The sequence below is a fragment of the Tauraco erythrolophus genome, chromosome 7 (assembly GCF_009769465.1).
Source record: "Tauraco erythrolophus isolate bTauEry1 chromosome 7, bTauEry1.pri, whole genome shotgun sequence".
NCBI classification, from domain to species: domain Eukaryota; kingdom Metazoa; phylum Chordata; class Aves; order Musophagiformes; family Musophagidae; genus Tauraco; species Tauraco erythrolophus.
The window spans coordinates 65,047,885-65,068,341 of record NC_141471.1 but is presented as its reverse complement, the minus strand read 5'-3'; positions in this window follow the sequence as shown (position 1 = coordinate 65,068,341).

Sequence of the window (20,457 nt, the reverse complement as noted above, 5' to 3'; positions counted from 1 at the left end):
GACTTTGTTGACTTGCCACGTGGCCAGTAATGTCATTTTTTCTTATATGTCATTCATACGAGGAGGAAGGAAGCTTTCTGTAAATTTGTTTTCATTGCAACTAGTTGTTTGGTTTAAAAGAAAGCCTGCTCATTCACACTTGACGGGTGATGCTTCTTCTACTTTTGCCTACTGAAATTCCCTGTCAGGCAGGTAGACATGATTCTCTGTCTGAACATTGGAAAATTAAAAATCAAATTTAAAAAAGCCTTTACTTCATTTTCTCCAAAGCTCCATTTGCAGAAATTGTCATAGGATCCCCAGTGCAAGTCAGTTGGACTTAAATGTATTTGAAACTAGCTCAGATTCGGGATAACCTCATACCTTTATATTTCCAAGAATTTACTGTCCTGAGATTTGTGGACTTTTGCTGATTGAGAACCCACTCCATGCCCAACTGCTTCTTTTGTACCTAAAGCCTTTCACTTATGTTCCTATCTACTGAAAGCCTAAGAGATTTCTTTGCAATGCAAAAAGTATATCCTTATTTTGAAAACAAAAGTTTTCTGGTTTTGCCACTGGCTAATAATGGAGAAATGTCAGCTTTGGACACGAGAGCTTTCAGTCTGTTAGGAGCGTGTGTTTTCAGAAGGAACCTCCGGGTGAGAACACCGACTGACACGATGTCTGCTGGAGCAGACACCTAAACGATTGAATTAGTCAGCTGCACCATGGTGGTACCAGCTCAGACTGAAATCTCAAAGAGTAAGACTTGGGCAGAACTATTTTCTCTTTCTTTTCTGAAGGGAGATGATAACGAGTTCCACAACTCTCTTTGCATTGCCAAATAAACCTGAGGAAACACTGTGTCGTAGATATTCAGTTAAATAGAAAGAAGAATAATTACAGCCCACGCAATTATGTGTGTCACACGGGCTTAGATTTGGCCTCCTCAGTGCAAAAATCTACGCTCAGAAATGTGAACCATATGGAGCATGACACTTTTGTCTTTACAAAAATGAGTTCTGACAATCTAACATGGGCTTGTTTGCGACATCTAACCAGCCTGAACATCCCAGCTTAAGTGTTGCGTATGATTTGGTTTATGGAAACTCAATAATATGATCAGAAATGGGCTCAAAAAAAAAATGACAGAATTGAATATTGCACGCCATAGACTTTGGAGAAGTTTGGATCTGGGTTTGAACTTTTCACCCCGGACCCAGATCTTACTGAACTGTAGTATATCTGACTTCATTTTATGGGTACAAATTTGCCCTTGCAAAACTCACACTCTCATTCTATCACATACTTAATTTACAGTGGAAATCTGATCACAGTCACCTCTAATTATCTGATTTGCAGCACTACTTATTGCACACAACTTATTTGCAGCACAGCTTATTACTGAAGGGCAAAAATAGGCTGTAAACCTTGCAGATGCAAAATACATACAGCAGCGTTCAGAAACACGCTAGGATTTGGGCTTTTGGAAAACTCTCAGACTAGTCTTGAGTTTCGCACAGCTTGTTCAATGTCAAAATATTTTTTTTTTTCCTTTAATTTAAACCAATATTTTCTTCAAGGCAGACTTAAATGAAAAGCATATTTTTGTCACTGTAGGAAATGCTGAATCAGACACCAAGCATGGAACTCTCTCCAGAAAATGGACTGGCACAGGTGGCTGGCTTTTGGACAGGAAGATGCTTGCTGTATTTTGATCTAAACCAACTCAACGTTGCAGTGCTTCTGGCTTTGTTCAATTATTTTTTTTTCAGTGTCCTCGCTGCCAGTGCAGCGTTTGACAACTGTGCTTGCCAGTGCAAATGAGGACAGAGTAAGTTCAACTGTTTTGTTCTTACAGGGAAGCTCTCTGGTCACTCCACCCCCTGCTTTTTTCTTGCCTCTCTCCCCTCTCTCTCTTTCCCACATTTGAATTTCTCCGTGCTCGGCCTTTTCTTTATTGTTGCTTTGTATTGGGACTGGATTTTTTCTCCCCTTCTCTTCAGTTTCACTTAACTGGAACATTAAGTAATCCTAAAGTTCTACTATGAATTCTGAACCACTCCAAGTTTTAAGTTAATTCAACAATGAACAAACAAGTTTGTTTCTTCTCAGCTAGGAGATGTGATTTTTTTAATAGTTTCTCAGGGGTATATAGTATTGTATTTCCAGTTTGAAGGTATCATATTTAACCACCTTTTTCAATTCATGACTTCTCACTAAATGCACTACACAGAAAACATACTGAACTTCTGCAGTTCAGTGGTCTCAGGCTAAAGTTAGTTTTTAAAATTAGAAGAAATAAAAGGACTAATTGTCATTCATGGGAGACGAAAAAACGATCAGGTTTTGTACTGGTTTGGACAACAACTTTTGAGACCCTGAAGAAATGAAAAAAATATAAATCCCACAGAGGTCCAAAAAAAGACAGAGATTCTTTATTTATTTATTTTTTAACCATGGTGGTGTGTGCATGTGTGTTCTTGTGATAAAGCTGTGAAGTTTTTGGCTACCCTTTTCTGGCTTCTGTTGTTTTCTAGGGGCTCAGTGGGATAGATAGTTTGTGCTGTGACAGGACATGCCAACAAATTGCATCACTTCTGCCTCGGTGGCCGAGGACAATGACATGCCATATGCCCATGGCAAGAAATGAATGGGGCTCATTTACACTGGCACTGGGTGCCTTCAGCCCTGTCAGTCTTCGGAGGCTATCCATGGCAAATTGGAAAGTAGCACTGGAGTGGCAGCAGCATGAAGAGATGCAGCCTGAAAAGCTTCCAGCATTCATAACTTTATGAACAACATGCAGCTTTGAAAAGAAAAAAAAAAAAAAAAAAAAAATCCATGCGACACCCTGGCTGAACTTATCCCATTCCTTTGCAATTTAACTTTTAATTCTCAGAAAGAAGGTGGATCGCCAGTTGTTTCTCCCTGTGTGTTTTTTGCATGCCACTAAAAAAAATAGAAAATTAAAAAAAAAAAAAAAGTAAATTCCAGCTGCAAGGAGAAAACAAAAACACAGTGGGTGTCATGCTTCACGCATTCAAAATAGTTTCCCTGCTCAAACAGACTGCCGCAAAGATTTGCCCCAAAGTTGACCCCGTTGCCTCTAGTTTGCACTCCAGCAACAACAAAACTCATATTTGACCCCCGACCTTCCCGGCAACACATCATTTGTTTCCATGTGTTGAAGCAAAGGATGATGGGTGATGATTAAAGAGCAATGGGTCTGGTGGCCTGAGACACTAATGAGGATGAAATGAGAAGGTCAGTGATCATCCTCACATGGCAAACTAGGACATGGAGCTAATCTGTTGTTAATTGTCCTTTACATTTGTTTTAAGGGCAGTGGCAGAGATAGGTGGCAGTCACATGTCTCCCTTCTTTATAATCTGTGTAATTAGCACGTGAAGTAGAGTTAGGCTTGCCTGGGGAGGCCTGAAATGTGCTTTGCAAGTTGGTTATTCCATTTTATTTTATTTTATTATTTTATTTTATTTTATTCTATTTTATTTTATTATTTTATTTTATTTTATTTTATTTTATTTTATTTTATTTTATTTTATTTTATTTTATTTTATTTTATTTTATTTTATTCTATTATTTTATTTTATTTTATTTTATTTTATTTTATTTTATTTTATTTTATTTTATTTCATTTCATTTCATTTTATTATTTTATTTTATTTTATTTATTGCATTTCCAGTTTGCACGAATCCAGAGCTGACCAGAAGTGACTGCTCGACAAGAAATCAGCCCTTTTCATCCCTTTCACATAGGTGGCAGTCCGTAAGCTACGTAGCCTACACTTCCTTCTCTAATTCTTCCCTCCCGTGTATACTGGGGCTGCTCCTGGGGCTGGTAGGCTGCTTAGATTTCTGTGCACCTTCTCTTCGTCACCTCTCTCATGAGCCAGTTGGCTCAGTACCGTTTATCTCAAGGTTACCTAGGTCTGAAGCAAGAGCATCTGGTCTTCCCACGTTGAGTGTTCAGTAACTTCTGTGCCCCGTTGGCCTCAGCTGACACGAAACTGAGAAAGCGGAGGAGAATGTTGAGAATATCCTGCTCCCTAAACCAAGTGCAAATGCACAAGCCTCCCTTGTAAAATCTCAGCAGCCACAAGTTAACGGGGAATCCTAATTAAGTAAGGCATTGCTGGTATCAAAACAAATCCATCTTCAGGCTGCTGGTCTTTTTGGCAGAGCCAGCACTAAAGACGTTGGATACACTTTTCCATTACGAATCCACCTAATACATTCCAGTGAAAAAGGGAGGCTAATGGCTGCTGTCTCCTATTTTGCTGATTCTTTCAGAGGAAGAGAAAAGAAGCCTTTAAGTACGTGTTTTACAGTTTTTGATGCTCAATGCACGATCCATCCTTCACTCCATCAGCTGCTCACTGCCCCCAATGCACAGCAGCCCTATGTATTATAATTTGTTTTGTCAGCTCTGCCGAGAGAACGTGCGTTCTTACGTTCATGGTGATGTCATTTTGGTAGGATTTCTTATTTTTATTTTTTAGCCATATTCTCCCCCTGCACGGCTAATGGGTGTGTTCAGCCTCTCGGAGGGAAACAAATCTGCTAGCCAAATGGCAATCAGCTGGTGAGCTAAAGCCTGAGAGCTTTAAGGTATTTGTCTAGTGAAGAGTTTACTGCAGTGCTAATCATAACACACTCATTAATTACTCATTTGGATTAAGCAGAAGGGTCAGAGGAGCCATCTTGACAATTCATGCCTGTCAGTGCCCTTTTCCTGCCAATTAGTACAGAGACAGTTTCAGTGGCTGTGGCCTCTGCTTTTACACCTCCAGCACCACCTGCCTGCACCCGTTATCCTCTGTAGCCCATCGGCCATGACCGACAGCCAGCACGTGGGCTGCACTTTCAACGTGGCACCTCGTCAGGTATGAGCCAAAAATGGATTGTAGGCTAGAAAATAACCTGGGCTAGGAACCAGGAAAACGCTAGTCTCCACTTCCTTCTCCAAGGAATGGAGTTTTGAAGTGGATCTGTTTTTCCATCAGCCTTTGGTACAACGAGAATGGCCATTTTAACAATGTGATTTGTGGCCACCAAGGCTAGACAAAAGCAGAATCCCAGATGAAAGGAGATGAACAGCTGTTCCGCTGCTACAGCACTCATGGGAGAGGAAGGGTAGGAACGCTGGCGGGGTGGAATGGGGGATTTCATGTCAGCTGCTTAGGTGTGCAAGTTGCAAAGCAAACGGCGTACCTATCCTTGCCCTCTCCTGAACAAAACGTGCATGGTTGTAGGTGATGACACTTTTCAACCTTGGAGGCTTTCACAAAAGCTCCTGTTCAGGCACCTTTTACAGCCCTGTATCAGGAAGCTCAGCTCTCAGCTCTGCCTGGCATTTCCAGAGTGACTCTACTGGTTGCAGTAAAATTATCTTGGATTAGTGCCAATGCAACTGTTCTCCCTTTTTCCACATAAATCTTCTTTATGATCAAAACTTTCAGATCTATTCACGGCCTGGAGGAGTTCAAATTATTAGGAGAAAATAACTGGAATTTTAGGGACTCCTGATCGGCCCCTCCTGCACCCCTGCAATACATTCTCTGTTCTTCAGCAAATTCTGTTTTCCTTTTGAGATACATATGTTCTCAAGTGGTCTCGATATTTTACTTAAAAATGTATACGAAATTAAACTATCGACAACAGATATCCCAACCCAACCATAAATATGCTTAGACATATTCTCTGTTAGTGCGTTGGCTTCTTGATCTTGCCCAGCAAGCTGGTGGGCTGCCTTTGCCTCTAGTCAGGACACAAAATCCAGGTAATTGCATGCTGAACTTCTGCCCCAACCTTTTTTTTTTTTTTAATTCACAGGCATTGCTCAGTTCTCATGCAACTGCCTCCCAGTTTGGATGGAAATTGTGATGTCTTCGATGCAACTGCTAGCCAATGCTGCCGGTCTAGTGGCATTTGCATTCTTTTCAAACTTTCTTCTTTAGTCACTTTTTATATGTTCCCTCAAAGTCTTATGTGGACTCCAATTTTGTGTAGAGATTAATATGAGAATTCAGGATGTACAGGAAAGGACCATATTTTACCAGCTCTGTCTAGGGGGAATTAGTGGTTTTCTGTGTGTAACAGAGGAATATGGTCAGGACCCAAATAAGCATGTGTGTATGTATTCCTTTGCATGCTTTGATTAATCTCCTCTGCTTGCTGTCATGCTTTTCCCTCATATTTTCCAAACCTTGAAGCTGTGTGGGTTTTAGTAGTTTAAAAGCCCACCCTGTTCTCTTGGTTATCCAACAACTCAGTCACCTGAAATATCTGAGCAAGTTAATCCCTGGGTTAACCACCAGGGTGCTGGCCTGAAGGCATTCCTGGTGAGGTATTCATCGCTTTGGAGTTTTCACCCCTTGTTTTCTTCTTCTTGGCTCACAAAAGGCTAAGTGTTTTAAAATAAAGTTTCCCCTCAGAAATGGAAAAGTAACTGGGTGATAAAATCACAGCATAAATACAGAAGCCAGTGAAATTCCTTTGAGATGGGCTCCAAGGCTGTGGGTTTACCTTGTTTTCCAGGAGGACTGATGGAGTTTTGGAAATTTACATAGACGACCTTGACATAGAGATTGTTTTACTACTTTTAACTAAAACTTTGATTTCAAGCATCAAACGCCTCCTTCTCGGACACAAATCAGAGTTAAAAAGCTGCAAAGCCGGATCATCATGGTTTAGAAGAAAATATACTAGCACAAAACTACTTGCAGTATTGGCTCCGCGTTCATTAAATACACACATACAGTTCCTGGAGGTGTTTGCCTACGACCTACGTTGGCACCTCTCCCTTTAGTGAAAACAAAGAGCACCAAGCTATTCACAGGACTCAGCTAAAATTTGAATAATTGGGATTAAACCACAGAATAAAGCTTTTAAAAAGCTAATGATTCAAGAACTGCAAGCAGTAAATATATATATATTTTGCAAACTACTAACTTGCCTGTGACTTTTTCAAGTAAAGAGAGAGAGACTTTTCTCTTACAAATTACTGAGAAGCTTTTGCTCTTATCTGCATCTGCCATACTTGCTGTGTCCATTCAAAACAATGCTTCCACTTGAACACACACAAAAAACAGAAGTCACTCAGAGAAAGCATTGGCCACTTTGTAGAAACTTTTGATAAGGGTAAATCATATGCTTATCTCACGTACTCTCCCTCTGTGTTAATCAACAGAAAATCACATTCAAAATGAAGCTACACCTGTTCTGTGCCACACATCTCAGAGGAAATTATGATTTGACTTCTGTAACCCAAAACAGAGACTTGTCAGAGGCACATTAAGTGACATTGGTTTGTTTGACATAAATCAACTCTACCCTTAAAATATCACACTGCAAAGTATCACTTTTGCACCTTTACCTGACAAATAGCAGTCACAAACTGTTACTTTTTTTTAGCAGGAAACTGAAAGAGGGACAGAATTTACGTCTCTTTAGATGTTAGCCTAAGAACACTGTTTCCTTAAATTCAGTAGATGCTTATTAAATTATTCTACTAATCAGTGTAATCATTTTTGCAACACCTTTGCAATTAGTTCACTTAGCAGAAGCTGGAATTCACAGGAATCAGGCCTTTTACTGCCCTGGTAGGCTTGGTATGTTGGTATGCTGGTAAAGGTAACTTTATCCAGCATGAAGTTAAATTAAGTTGTGATTTTCCCTCCCACTGCCAGAGAATTCCTTAGAGATATGGGGATATATTTTTGTTTGCTGTGTTTGGTGACCTGGATGGATTTCTGTTACTAGAAAGGGGCAGTGACTTGCACATCCAAAGTAGGGTGAAGTAGGGCTTCTAGGTCCCAGATGCTCAGCTACTGCCAACCCAGGAGACATCTGGGCTCATAAGGAGCTTAGAGAGCTCCTCCCCTGCCTGGAGCTCAGGTGCAGGCCCAGGTGAGGTGATGACAATATGAGCATCCTGGTGCCTGACTCACACCTTAAGGCCAAGCAGTCATTTGGCAACGTACAAAAGTGGTCCCAGCAGTGCAGCCCTTTCCTAGAAGAAAACCCTTAACCATGACTTTGCTCTTTCTCTCACACTCAGTAGATTATTCACTGTGTAGTCACATAGCACTTGCGGGAAAGATGCTCCTTTTCACTCCTCCACAAAGTATTTAACCTTGAATAGGTGAATGATGGGCACTTTCAGCTTTTCAGGCTTGGTGGAAGTCAAACCTGTCTCTACCCTATTCTAGGTAAGAGATTCTGACCGCAGGCACGTGAGATAGATCATATGTCAGAGCATTTAACTGAGATGACTAATGAAATAATGGAAGGGGAAATGCATAAGTAGGGAAATACTTATGAAAGAGAAGGAGAATTGCATTTTTTTTCTTACCATCTGCTGCTCACCCAACCCTTAATAAACAATTGTGGTTGAAAACAAAGCTATTTAAAGAACAATGCATTTCATTTTAAGTTTTTTAAAGGATCAGTTACACATGCAAGTGAAAATGATGCTACCACCACACTTCCATCACTACTACACTTTAAAAGAAGGAGCTTGTTCTACGCAAGAAGCAGATGTAGACAACTACCTTTAATTAAAGATTCTGGGCTGCAGACCACAGGAAGTTAAAAAGGGACTTCCATCCAAGTTAGATCTCTCTTTGCCAGTAAAGACTGTTTAAGACATACCTTCTTCTGCAGCATTTCATATTGGCTGGCTCAAGACACCTCTGTCCTCAGTGTATGGATTTTTTTAACAACTTATCTGAGAGAGTTACTATTCCGATGTATTATATGGGTAACCCAAGCATCTAGAAACCTGTTACTGATAGTGAAAATAATTCCCTTGAATCATTCCAGGGATAATTAATTACCAGAACTATATAAGTAAATAAGAATAACAGCTTCACTTACTCAGTAAAATCTAACCAATTGAAAGTACCTCACCGGTATTATTGTCACAAGTCATTGGTGTTTTGGATTCTCTTGGTTGTTTTTGTGTAAAACAGTTGCCTATAGACGTGGTGCCGTAGCATCATGAGATAAAACAGAAGGGCTGAGTCAATCTCTCACACTGATACTGCCAGTGTTCAATGATCACAGGTTTCCACGGGTCTTGAGTTATAGCCCACGAAGGAATTCACCCGAGGAAGGGCAAGAATAGCACTAACAGCCCAACTCTACTGTATTTTTCAGACTCTATGCACTGGCTCACAATTCTTCACTGGTCTACTTGGTGTGATGCCCCAGACCGAGCCCCCTGCTTTTGGCACTGCCAGGGTCTGACTCCTTGGGCACCTGTGGGAACTTCGTTTTGTAGAAGCAGATTCTAGACTTATTGCCACAGACCAAACCTGTGCTGGGAGCAGCTGATGTGAACACAGGGTAAATTTGTGCTGTTATAACTAGATTGACCTCACGTGAATACCTCATTCAAGTAACTCAAGAAAAGCTATTCAGCTCTTTAAAGGCCAGAGGTTTAATCCCCTTAAGTTGCTCTGGATAAATGTACGTGGCTAAAAAGTTTACATCCCTGACCTAGAACAGATGGTGTGTATCAATAGCATACAGACTTTCTAGGCACTTCATATTTTCACACTGATGTGTATGTGCATTTTTACTTTTTAGATGCTAGACGCCTACCTAATACGTGTAGATCAGGGTATGTTTGAGGGACAAAGAGACAAGGCATGGGTCTAACTTCTTTGTCTAAACATTAAGCTTCTATTGAAGCCGTTTAGCAAGTCCTTTCACCTTAACAAGACTGCTGACTTTCGGTGTCAATAACTCAATAACAGGCAGGAGTGTACGGCTAAATATACATCTTCTGTTTTCACAGGCAGACAGGGTGGGGGTATCAGTGAATTGTATTTTCAGGAGCTTATCTTTAAAGCTCTTAACCACCTAGTGCCAAAACCACCACTGAAGTCTCCTCTGGAGACTTTACATCCTCTCTAGACTACAGAAATACTTCAAAACAGTCAAAGCTAGCTGAAATGAGTTGCTTTAAAAGTATGGTTGAAAATCACGTATTCTGTGCGTTCAGCAAGATACAGAAAGACAAAACTGGTGATAATGTAGTTTTTTGGGAAGATTTTTAAAGGCAGTTGGTGCAGAGTGCCTATGTTTTCCTGTGGTAGGTGTCCCATGCATATGGATGCTGGGAGATATACAGAGAGAAGCACAGGCAAACTCTAGAATAAGTAAATATGTGACCTGCACCCAAAAATAACGCTTAAGACAGACTTAAATTTCAGGAAGCAAAACTGCAAAAGCAGTTTCTTTCTCTTGAACTCTGTATCCCCAACTTAGTGTTCAGCCACAAGGAGTATGACCTCTCCATCTCATCCCCTCTCTTTGCTGCACGTTGAGTAACTAGCTGTACGCTGCTCTCCTGTTTTCCCCTGCTTTCTTTTCAGAGGCTGCGAGACCGGCACATCATCCTTCCATCACTGCACAGTCTGGTGTACCATTAATCAGGTCGCCCAATCAGCGTGCAGGGATTAGCATAATGTACAGACACACTTAATCAGGTCTACTATACAGTTAATCACGTGTATGCTAATAGTTATGGAGGATTAACCATTTAGGACACTGGCTTTCTGTTCTGATTGGCTGTGTTTCCTACCTGTTAACTTTCCCCCTCTTTCGTTTTCTTTTTCCCCTCTTTATTCCTCCCACCCAAAATTGTGACTGCTGAAAGTGTTTCTGTAAGGCTGTCAGTACGATTAAGGATATATTTAAATAATGGGGAAAAAAAACCCACAAAATCATGGGCAGATTGAAATATTGGATTCACAAACTGATCTCAGGCTGAGAAAAATATTATTTTTTACGTAAAAGAAGTCTACATGACTTTGCTTCCTCAGCAAGTGTTCTTGATCTCAAGAGCTATGAATACAAATTAGTTTAATCACCGAACTACGTTAATTTCCAAGATAGACTTTGCATTCGTGAACTAACTTTTAACGGCGAAGGATCTGAATGTATTTACTTTTGGTAATCAAAAGCAAAACATGGCAATAAGATTCTTTGGCAATTGGTAGGGAGAGAACAAGTAGCAGCCAAAAGTAATCCCTCAGGCCCCCCTGTAATTGAGTGTTTGCATATAGTCGGGGCTATCAATGCAAGGACTGAAGGATTCAGCTGGAAGGAAGGGTGGAGTGGTTAGGAGAAGGGGTGGGGGGAGAAGCTGAGTGAGAGGCACAGAAAAAATGAGCCTGCCAGTGGTTAATTGAGCATATAGATTCCTAATGTGTCAGGCACTACCCTCTCAGATGAAGGATGACACTTTTTAGGACGCATCTTCCTTTGTTACCATTTGAAGACTAATGAAGCCTGCAATTCATAAACCTGATGCTGGGCACTTCTCTGCTGCCAGGGCAGTCGGTACAGCAGAAGAACATAACTTTGGGCGTGCAGGTTTGAAATGTGTGCTTTTTTTCGAGCAGAGAGCACAGAATTGTGGTGTAAACAGTGACAACTACGGGTGACATTTCAAGAGAAGAAAAATAATTTGCAAATGCAGGAACATTTTACCCAGGTAGCTGTCATGTAGCTAGTTTTTAAAATCAGATAATCTTAAGTGTTCAAAGAAACATTTTTCTATTTTTTTTTCTTTTTCTTGTCTTTTTTTTTTTTTCTTTTTTAAGTGAACCAGACGTGTTTATTTTTATAGTCTCTAACCAGCAAGGCTCCATTATACAAAAGTTGTAGGTTTTTTCCCCTGCCTTCAGGTCACTTGTTAATGAGCTGAGCAGTGGGAGAGGATGGAAGTGATTACAATGGGATATGGGCAGAGAGATTTCCTTTATGCTTCCATAGAATTATGAAAGTGAGCAAGAGAAAGAAGCGATGTTTATCAGCAGTCCACAGAGACACTTTTCTTTGCAGGTTGACAAGAGCACCTTACAACCAGTCAGACAGAATTTGGGTGCCAGTCAGAGGAATGTCAGGACCCACCTCAGCCCTGGCTCGTGTAGTGTCTGACCTCCTTAACCTCTGCAGGACTTCCTTTATGAGCATTCCCAGCCAGATGGTTGAGTCGTCAAACCTTTATGAGCACAAACTCCTTTTACCAGTTCACAGTTTCTTCCAGCCTAAAAGCAGGGAGGGTAGACGTGTGAGGAAACGAAGCTAAAAGGTGCTAAAGATAAAAACAAGACATAGGGGTGCCTTCTTCCTGGGTTAGTAACTAAGTGTGATGTCTATGGTTTTGGTGCTGCCTGCCCATGTTGATGCTATGAATGTGTTTATATCATCTGGTACAAAACACTTAAGTGGAAAAACATAGAATTAGTTCCCACCACACACATTTGTTTTATTATGCCACTATATGAGCATTTAGATAGGTTTTTTTTTTTTAATCTCCTCTGTTTCTGATTCAAATCCATTTGATTTTGGTGGGTTAACACTGCAAAAGATCACTGCTCTGGTTTCGGAGGGCTGATCCGTAGTGGTAGAGAATGTTACCTACCTTCACTGGCAATAGGTGACTTAAATTGCACTTGGTCTGAGCCCCAGCAAAGTCACCTTGTTAACTTTATGAGAACTACACTCTGGTTTCCACCTACATCTCAGGGAAAAAGCCTCTCTTATGATGAAGTCAATTTCCAAGCACTTCTCCAGGAGGAAAGAAAAGTTAACTCAGTCACCAATCCCTGGATTTAACAGTTAGACTTTTCCAGTTAGAGAACACACATAGAACAGCAAAATGTATAAAACTGCAACATTGCTGAGACATGCTATAACCACTCTTTGATGCACAGAGCTAATTTTAGAACCTTTGAAATCAATTCTTATCACTAGCAGGTAAAGTCAAAACTGGAAGACCCATGAATCTGGCTGAGGTCAGACACCTTTACAGGTTCAGGTTGATTGGTTTGCAATAAAAACACTGAGATCTGCTAGTTTTTAATGAGCTTTTCTCTGAAGAGGTGAACTTGTATTTTCACTGTGGGTTGTTCTGGAGGGTGTGTTTCATGTGTCTGTCTCAAACATTCCCTCTAGACCTTGCTAGTTTCCCATATTAAAAATCATCAGGTGGATTGATGGCTCTTCGCCAAGGTGCAATATTAGAGCTTGCAACAAACCTGCCTTAGTGAGAGAAGGGCAGCGCTCCCCGCACGGTGCTAATCTTCTGTTCAATTGATTTCACTTGCAGATGATGCAGCAATAATAAATAATTCTAGCAGAGGATCTACCCTCTACTTGTGAAAAGGAAATTTGACTCAAGGGCTAGTGACTTTCTTTTGAGGAGAAGGTATGAACTGTGAAAATTACTTGGCAACTGTTTAACAAACAAAAAAATTCACCTTGACCACAGATGAGATATACCTTGTAGAAGTGTTGTTTCCAAAAACTAAGACTAGCTGTACAGTTTTGATTCAACTTCTATTATTGTTCTTTTTCAGATTTGAGGATGTGTAGGTGCTCTGTGTTTAAATATCTTTTATCTTCTGTTGCGTTTGGAAGCAAAATGTCTATTTTTCTATCCCATGATACCACTAGGAAGTACAGAGCTGCCGTAGAAAAATTCAGTGTTACACCAGCAAATTTAGTCTCTTCCCCTTCTTGCAGATTGTTTTATGGGGTTGCTACGAGAATGAATTTTGAATCTGAAAATTGTTTAATACATAGCAAATACATATTTGCTAACAGGGTTGCCAAGAAGAAGCACAAATCTAGCGCAAATAGTATTGGATTTAAAAATGTAAGCATCTCATTAGAGAATGTATTTTGCAATGGTCAGCAAACTCTAGGCTGGGGCCTGGGAGATGCTGAAAAAATAAAACAGTATGAATTGAGTAAAAGGCTTGAAAACTATAAAGTTTATTTCAAAACAGATTTTTTGATATAGATTTATTACAGTCATCTGGATTAAGTTAATGTGTTTGAAAGTTGTATGAATGTTTATAGAATATCAGTATGTCCACGCTTACACTCTAGATGGTTGACATTGGATATCTGCTTTTGTCTTTTCATGAGAAATCATCCTCACTTGTCCTCCACCCCCACAACATGACTTTTTATTTTTTTTAAAGAGGAAAGTAGTTCTCCAGACACACATCATGCTTATTTTTAAAAAAAAATAAAACCCCAAAACCATTAAGCATGGGACTGGCAGAACCTAAGAAATTCAGAGTTAAGTCTAAAACTCTGTCCTTAACTCACCCCTCTCTGCTTAGGTATTATAGCACATATGGTATGAAACCCCCACTGCTCTGAGGCCCCCTGATTAAGTGCTGCAATACTGTACCTAGACACAATGTGGTGACTTAAGGAGAGAATTTCAGCTTTAACTCTGAATGTCCTGGTTCATGTGAGACTGTTAATGTTATTAGAACATAAAGTGGGTGGCTTAATACCTTATATTATGGTGCTTAAAGTCAGCAGCAGCTGCCAGCGACTGGGTTCCTGCACCGTTTTTTGCTGGGGGGAGGGGAAATTAGTTGTTTCCTTGCAGTAAAAATAAAGCATGAGACCTATTTCTAAATTAAAAGAAAGTTTTATTTGTTGTGGGTGAGCTACAAGTGCAGTCAGCAAAACTGAAACAAACTTGGGAGGGTAAAGCTGGATCCTTTGACAGTCGGAGCAGATTCTAATGGCATTTTTGCTGTAGTGAACAAAGACTGAGCTCATTCTTTGGTCTTTATGTGTTTCTTCTCATTTAACACTGCTTGTCTGGTAACGTCTTATGAGATATTCCTAGCATTTAGCAAAAACTTGGGGTCCTGACCTCAGACATTTTATAGATGCTACTTGTGAATGCAACAGCATTTTGGACAAAGAAATAGCCTACACAAAAAAAAAAGCAAGTAATGCCATAGGGATTTAGTTTTTGATAACACAGCTTCTACATCTGAAATGTTTGCTTGTTCAAACCAAGACCTTGTTTCACAAGTAAGCTAATTTTATTGACTATTTGCAATTTATTGACTATTATGGGCCAAATTTCACTAACTGAAGATTTGTAAACAGAGTTGGAAGAGTTTTCCACAGTAAGATAGCAAACATTACACCCTTCTCCTTACTTGGTAAATAAGAAAGATTCAAATGTGAATGATTCAAGTAAATAAAGATTGAAATGTGGTATTTCCAGCTTATGGATCAGAGGTGATTCCTAAGAAGTGTTAGGCTGTCCGAAGCGTGCGGCTGTCCAGAGCACATTTGGCACCCCATAAAGCATACTAAGGGACACGTAAGCTGTCTCCCAGAAACACAGAGAAAGAGTTTGCTAGAACTCTTTTCTTCCTCAGATTGGATATACACATTTTTCCTACATCTTGGGCTGTAGGGAGCAGAGGAGTGGGGCACCCAGGTAGCCAGTTGTTGCGGTGGTTTAAGAGACTAAGGAACATCGGTTTAAAACAAGAGGACCTCAAAGCACTTCAGCGCCAGGTGACCGTATTCTGACGTTCTTCTTTAGAATTTACTCTGTGTGTGTGTATATACACAATTTTTCCCCTCTGTGCCCCCTCCCTCCAGTGCACCTTCAGGATGTTAGGAAAAAATTTTTTACCATGAGAGTTGTAGAACACTGGAACAGGTTGCCCAGAGAGGTGGTGGATGCTCCATCCCTGGAGACGTTCAAGGCCAGGTTGGACGAGGCCCTGAGCAACCTGATCTAGTTGGAGATATCCCTGTTCCTTGCAGGGGGGTTGGACTAGATGACCTTTGAAGGTCCCTTCCAGCCCTAACCATTCTATGATTCTATGATTCTATGATGTTCGCTGATGCTTCATTTGCAAACGAAGCCTTGATATATACTTGTTTACTGGCTGGCAGTGGAGGCAAATGTAGAAATTCAAATTCCATTCTTTCACTGCTTCCACGGGCATCTAGGGATAATTCCAAGTTATATGCAGGCACTCTTCACACACACTCCCTCAGTAGAAAGCTTTACTTTCTATCGCCTTGAAATGTCCCTCCTCATATTTACGTGGTGCGTGCATGGATGGGACCTGTGTTTTCCTGCTGAGGTTTTCTGTCAAGTGCAGCAATCCCTGCAACAGTCCACACGTACTTCTGAAGGGCTCTGAATTTTTTTGGGGGGGCACAACGTCTTTTCCATTTGTGAGAAAGCGATGTCAGTTGCAAAAACCTTGAGAAGCCTAGGAAAGTGGGGGGGGAGTGTATTTCTGTTCTTCTTATTAAAAGGTGTTTAAATTATTATTTCTAATAAAATTAGAGGTCTGTGAGTCATAGAAACATGCTATAATACTAACAGGTGCTCACAGAGAGTGGCTGGAGGGGGTTTAGTTTTGCAGATTACGCTCAGAAATACAAAATGGAAATATTAATATATATGAACGCAGAGGAATATGTTGTTTGTTTTTCTTTGGGAAATACCTGCAGACAGCAAAAAGTTCAAGAGGGCTGAGGTGGAGGAGGGGGCCGAGAAGGTTTGAATTGCACCTGTGGGGCTTTAGCAGGTTCCTGGCGCACCGATTGACTCTGGATCTTTCACACTGGGATAAATTTCATGTTAGGAAGATGAATGGAAATGAAGAGCTGTGTAATTATTAGTTTTGCTGCGAGCCAATCAATCATCCGGGATGAACTGCTGGCAGAGGTCACGCATGACCTTTCAGCGGAGCGCGGCTGGCGGGGCGGCCGCGTTGGCCATCCCCTGCTGGCGGCATCACCGCCGGCCCGGCCGGGCGCTCCTTGTCACTGGGACCCGTATAATTATGACAAATGACTAAATGGGTTATTTTCAGCGGAGCAGCGGCAGTCAAAAAAGGGCACTTAGGGCTGGTAAGAGGCGATGGCCGGCGTGGCTTTGAAGCTTTTCCTTTCCTTGACGTAGCACGGGCTGAGTGGGACACGGCCACCCCGCCGGCAGCGAGAAGCGTGTGAAACCCATTTCACACGTCGGCGCTGCCTTACAGCTGCCATGGCCTCTTTTCATCCCCGACAAAACCGGGGCCGGTGGCTGCCGCCTCTGCGAAACAGGCACGCGGTTCGGCGGGGGAAACTTTGCCCGCTTTGTTTCACTCGGGATGAATGGGAAATCCCAAACGCTGGTGTGTGTTTTACTGGAGTCTGGGAGGTGGCGGGGAGAGCAGACAAAGCCTGGTAGGAAATGTCACCCCAGTGGTGTTTTTGACACCAGAGCAAGCTTCTCTGTCCGTAAAGACAATGGAGATGGGAGCAGTAAAACGTATGAGGGGGAAAAACCATGCGCGTTTCTGGGAAGTCATTTGAAAAAAAAAACAGATAAACATCAGCAATATGTTCAGTGCCTGAATCTTGTAAATAGTCCGCAAGCTTGCCCTTGCCTCACTGAAAATCTCAAGACCAGACATTCCACAGACAACTTAAAAAGTAGACAGGTCAGAGTTTTGAAAGCAAGCGTGGAGATAAACATTACCGAATCATATTAATGTGTGAGTTAATAATACAGGGCAGAGGAAGGGCCCATGTAAATTCATGGCTTGTACCACAGAAAATAAAGACTAAACCAACTCTTAGGCTGAATTTGGTGCTTCCCTAACTTAAACTGACACAACAGCATTACTATTGATATTTACTGATACGAATCGTATTTCGTTTCCTGAGCTAAAATAATACACATGCATACAAAACCCGAAGTAATGCTGATTTACAGCCTAAAGTTAAAACACTTAATGCCTCTTTAAACAGCATAAAAACTACTATCTATCAATTTTTTTAAATTTGGGGTTTGTTTTTTAATCTTTGTTCAGGTACCCACTGTATTTTATCCATTCACAAGTAATATCAGGCAAGGGAGGTCGCACGAGTCAGCCTGCCCTCTCACAAATTGCTTTGTTATCACTAGGGGTTGTGTAATTTCGATTGTGTGACTTGAGCAAAAGTGCGTATTTAGATGCTTTTCAACTTTCAACCCAGTGATGAAATCTCTAATAAAAAAAAATGAACCTGGTGGACAGTCCCTATTTCCTGAAGGATTTGTCCCAGCTAGAGAGACCAGATAACCTGATGCACGGCTAGTGCCCAGCAAGACAATCCATTCCCCGGACATGCACCACCTGGCTTATGGTGCTTCGGATCATCTCTTTGCTTTGCCTTGCATAGCACAGATGTTGGATTCCTAATTCTTCAGTCAGCCAGCAGCAGAGGAGCTGCTGAGCCCTGATGGCAGGAGTGACAGGAAAAGAGGGCTATTTACCTTTTTTCTTACCCCCTGCCTTTGCCTCCTTTCTATTTGATTATGTGCCCGTTTGCAAAGCTGGGTTCCCGGACAGAGGGCTTGGATTGCAAACAGCTTGACAGTGACACTGATTTCATATGCCTGCCACCTCATCCCGTGCCTGTAAGGTCACCTGTTACATCTAGCAGTTGTGACGGAATATTTTTCCTGTAGCTCATTCGACTTGTGTGGCATCACTTGGTAATGGGGTCCAGACTGGCTCAGCAAAGCCCTAGCCACCCTATTTCACAAGGTAAAATAGGGCTCAGTCAAAAATTTGTTACTTTTACTTGTTTGTGCCAGATTTCATACAACTTCAGTGGAAATGGAGATGTAGGTGTTGTGGTTTAACCCCAGCCAGAAACTAAGCATGACACAGCCACTCACTCGCTCCTTCCCGAACAAGAACTCGCAACTTGTTCTTTCTTGCACGTCAGAGCCTGACCAACACACTTCTCCTAAGCAGTAGAAACACTCTAATTAAGTATTAAGTTTTGGGTTCATAAGCAGCAAATAATATCACCGTAGCCTTTAAATAAGTGACTTACTTTAGGTGATAGGCTATTCAACGTGCTTATAACTGATTTATGGACAAAGTTCAGGGGCCTTTAGGTTTCCATACTTGTGTCTCTCTCTAAACCAAAGTCAATAAAAAGTCAGCAAAACAAAGTCAACAAAAACCAACCCTCAAATAGTGACCGAAAAGATTTCATTGCATGTCCAAAGCGACTGATGGTAGTTGCTTATGGACCAACCTGTGTCCATGCTAGTAAGTTTGCTTTGCTTGCAGAGCAGGTTGGGGCCATGCAGTCTGCCTGCTGGGAAGGGTCCCTGGCACAGGCTGCTCCCAAGCCGTGTTTCAGAGGGGTTTAAGTCAATGCTAGTTAGCCCAGGCCAAAAGCTTGCAAGGGGCTGTGCTAAGAAAGGTTTAATATCTCTCCCTGGCAACTGGGAATCTTCCTTCCCGCTCTTCAGTTTGCTAAGGTAAGACAAGACCCATGTGGGTCAAGGCCTTTTTGGCAGTCTGGTAGATACACATTCATCTCACTGACTGCAGTTGCCCCAAGCAGCCGTTTCGTTCCGTGAAGCCCCTCCTGGACTCAGTGCAGACCGTTGGCACCTCCAGATGGGGATCACCCTGTGGTGGTGCCTATGGACTGTACAGGCTGTACCTGTATATTGACAATAAAGAAAAATCTAAGCCCAAACTCAAATACTTTTTTTTTTTTTTTTTTTTAAAAAAGCAGATCTCAGACCATGCTGTTTTCTTATTTCTGGGTTGACCCCATTTGAGGAAGCTAGGTTGGCAGCTGTGTGGCTTGAATGCTTTCTGATTTTCCATTTTAACATTCTTATTTCTTATTTTTATTTGATGGGTATCTACTTAACTCCATTTTTGCCAATAATGGCATTTTGAAAGAAAACACTCAGATTGTCTTTTTCTTCCCTTCTGATTTCCTTCAAGGAAAGCCAAAAAATGTAAAACTTACCTAGAATATATTAATTTCAGAAGGCGATTGATTTCCAAACTTTCTCTTAGATCCGATATTTGGATCTTCCCGTTCTATTTCTGTTTTACTTTTTCCTAGATTGCATTTCTTGGTTACTCATTCATTGTGTGCTTTCAGTGTGAAGAGAATCCACTGCATTTTCATTTCTAAATTGTGAGAATTCAACGCGCTTTGAACTGAACTCTTAAATACAGTAACAGGAGACAAAGAAAGACACTCTTAAAGCCATTTTTTAACCTCCAGAAAGTCTTGGAAATACCATGCTCTCTTTCTGCTCCAAAGCCCAACCCCTAATGTCAGCATGCTCATAGTAAATAGGAAGCCTATTCAGTAAACGACAGATTTTTGAGTGTTTTTTCTTTTGCCAGAGTATACAGCTGTAGTAAACAGTTTGATGCAGCTCTAGTTTCCAATTAGGACATACTGGGAGTGGAGGAGGTTGTCAGTTTTGCTTGTTTCTTGGTGAGACACAGAATTTAATACTTTGTGCTGCCCAGAATTTAATACTTTGTGCTGCCAACCAATTCAGCCTCCTCTGTCGCAAAGATAGGAGCAATCAGTGCATATTACTTGATAAACAAATGTGATCAACATTTTAGAATTACCACTAGCTTGTCATCAACACGACCAACCAACAGACCAAGAAACTAAATACTAGCCCAGTTCAAGATATGTGTACACCAATGTTTTTTATTTTTGGGGAATTAACTCGGTGAGCTTTGTTATAATCTGTTTCTGTGATGGGCAAGTTATTTAGGATAAAACGTGGCTTTTTCTGTCTTCGGCTTCTACAAAATGGGT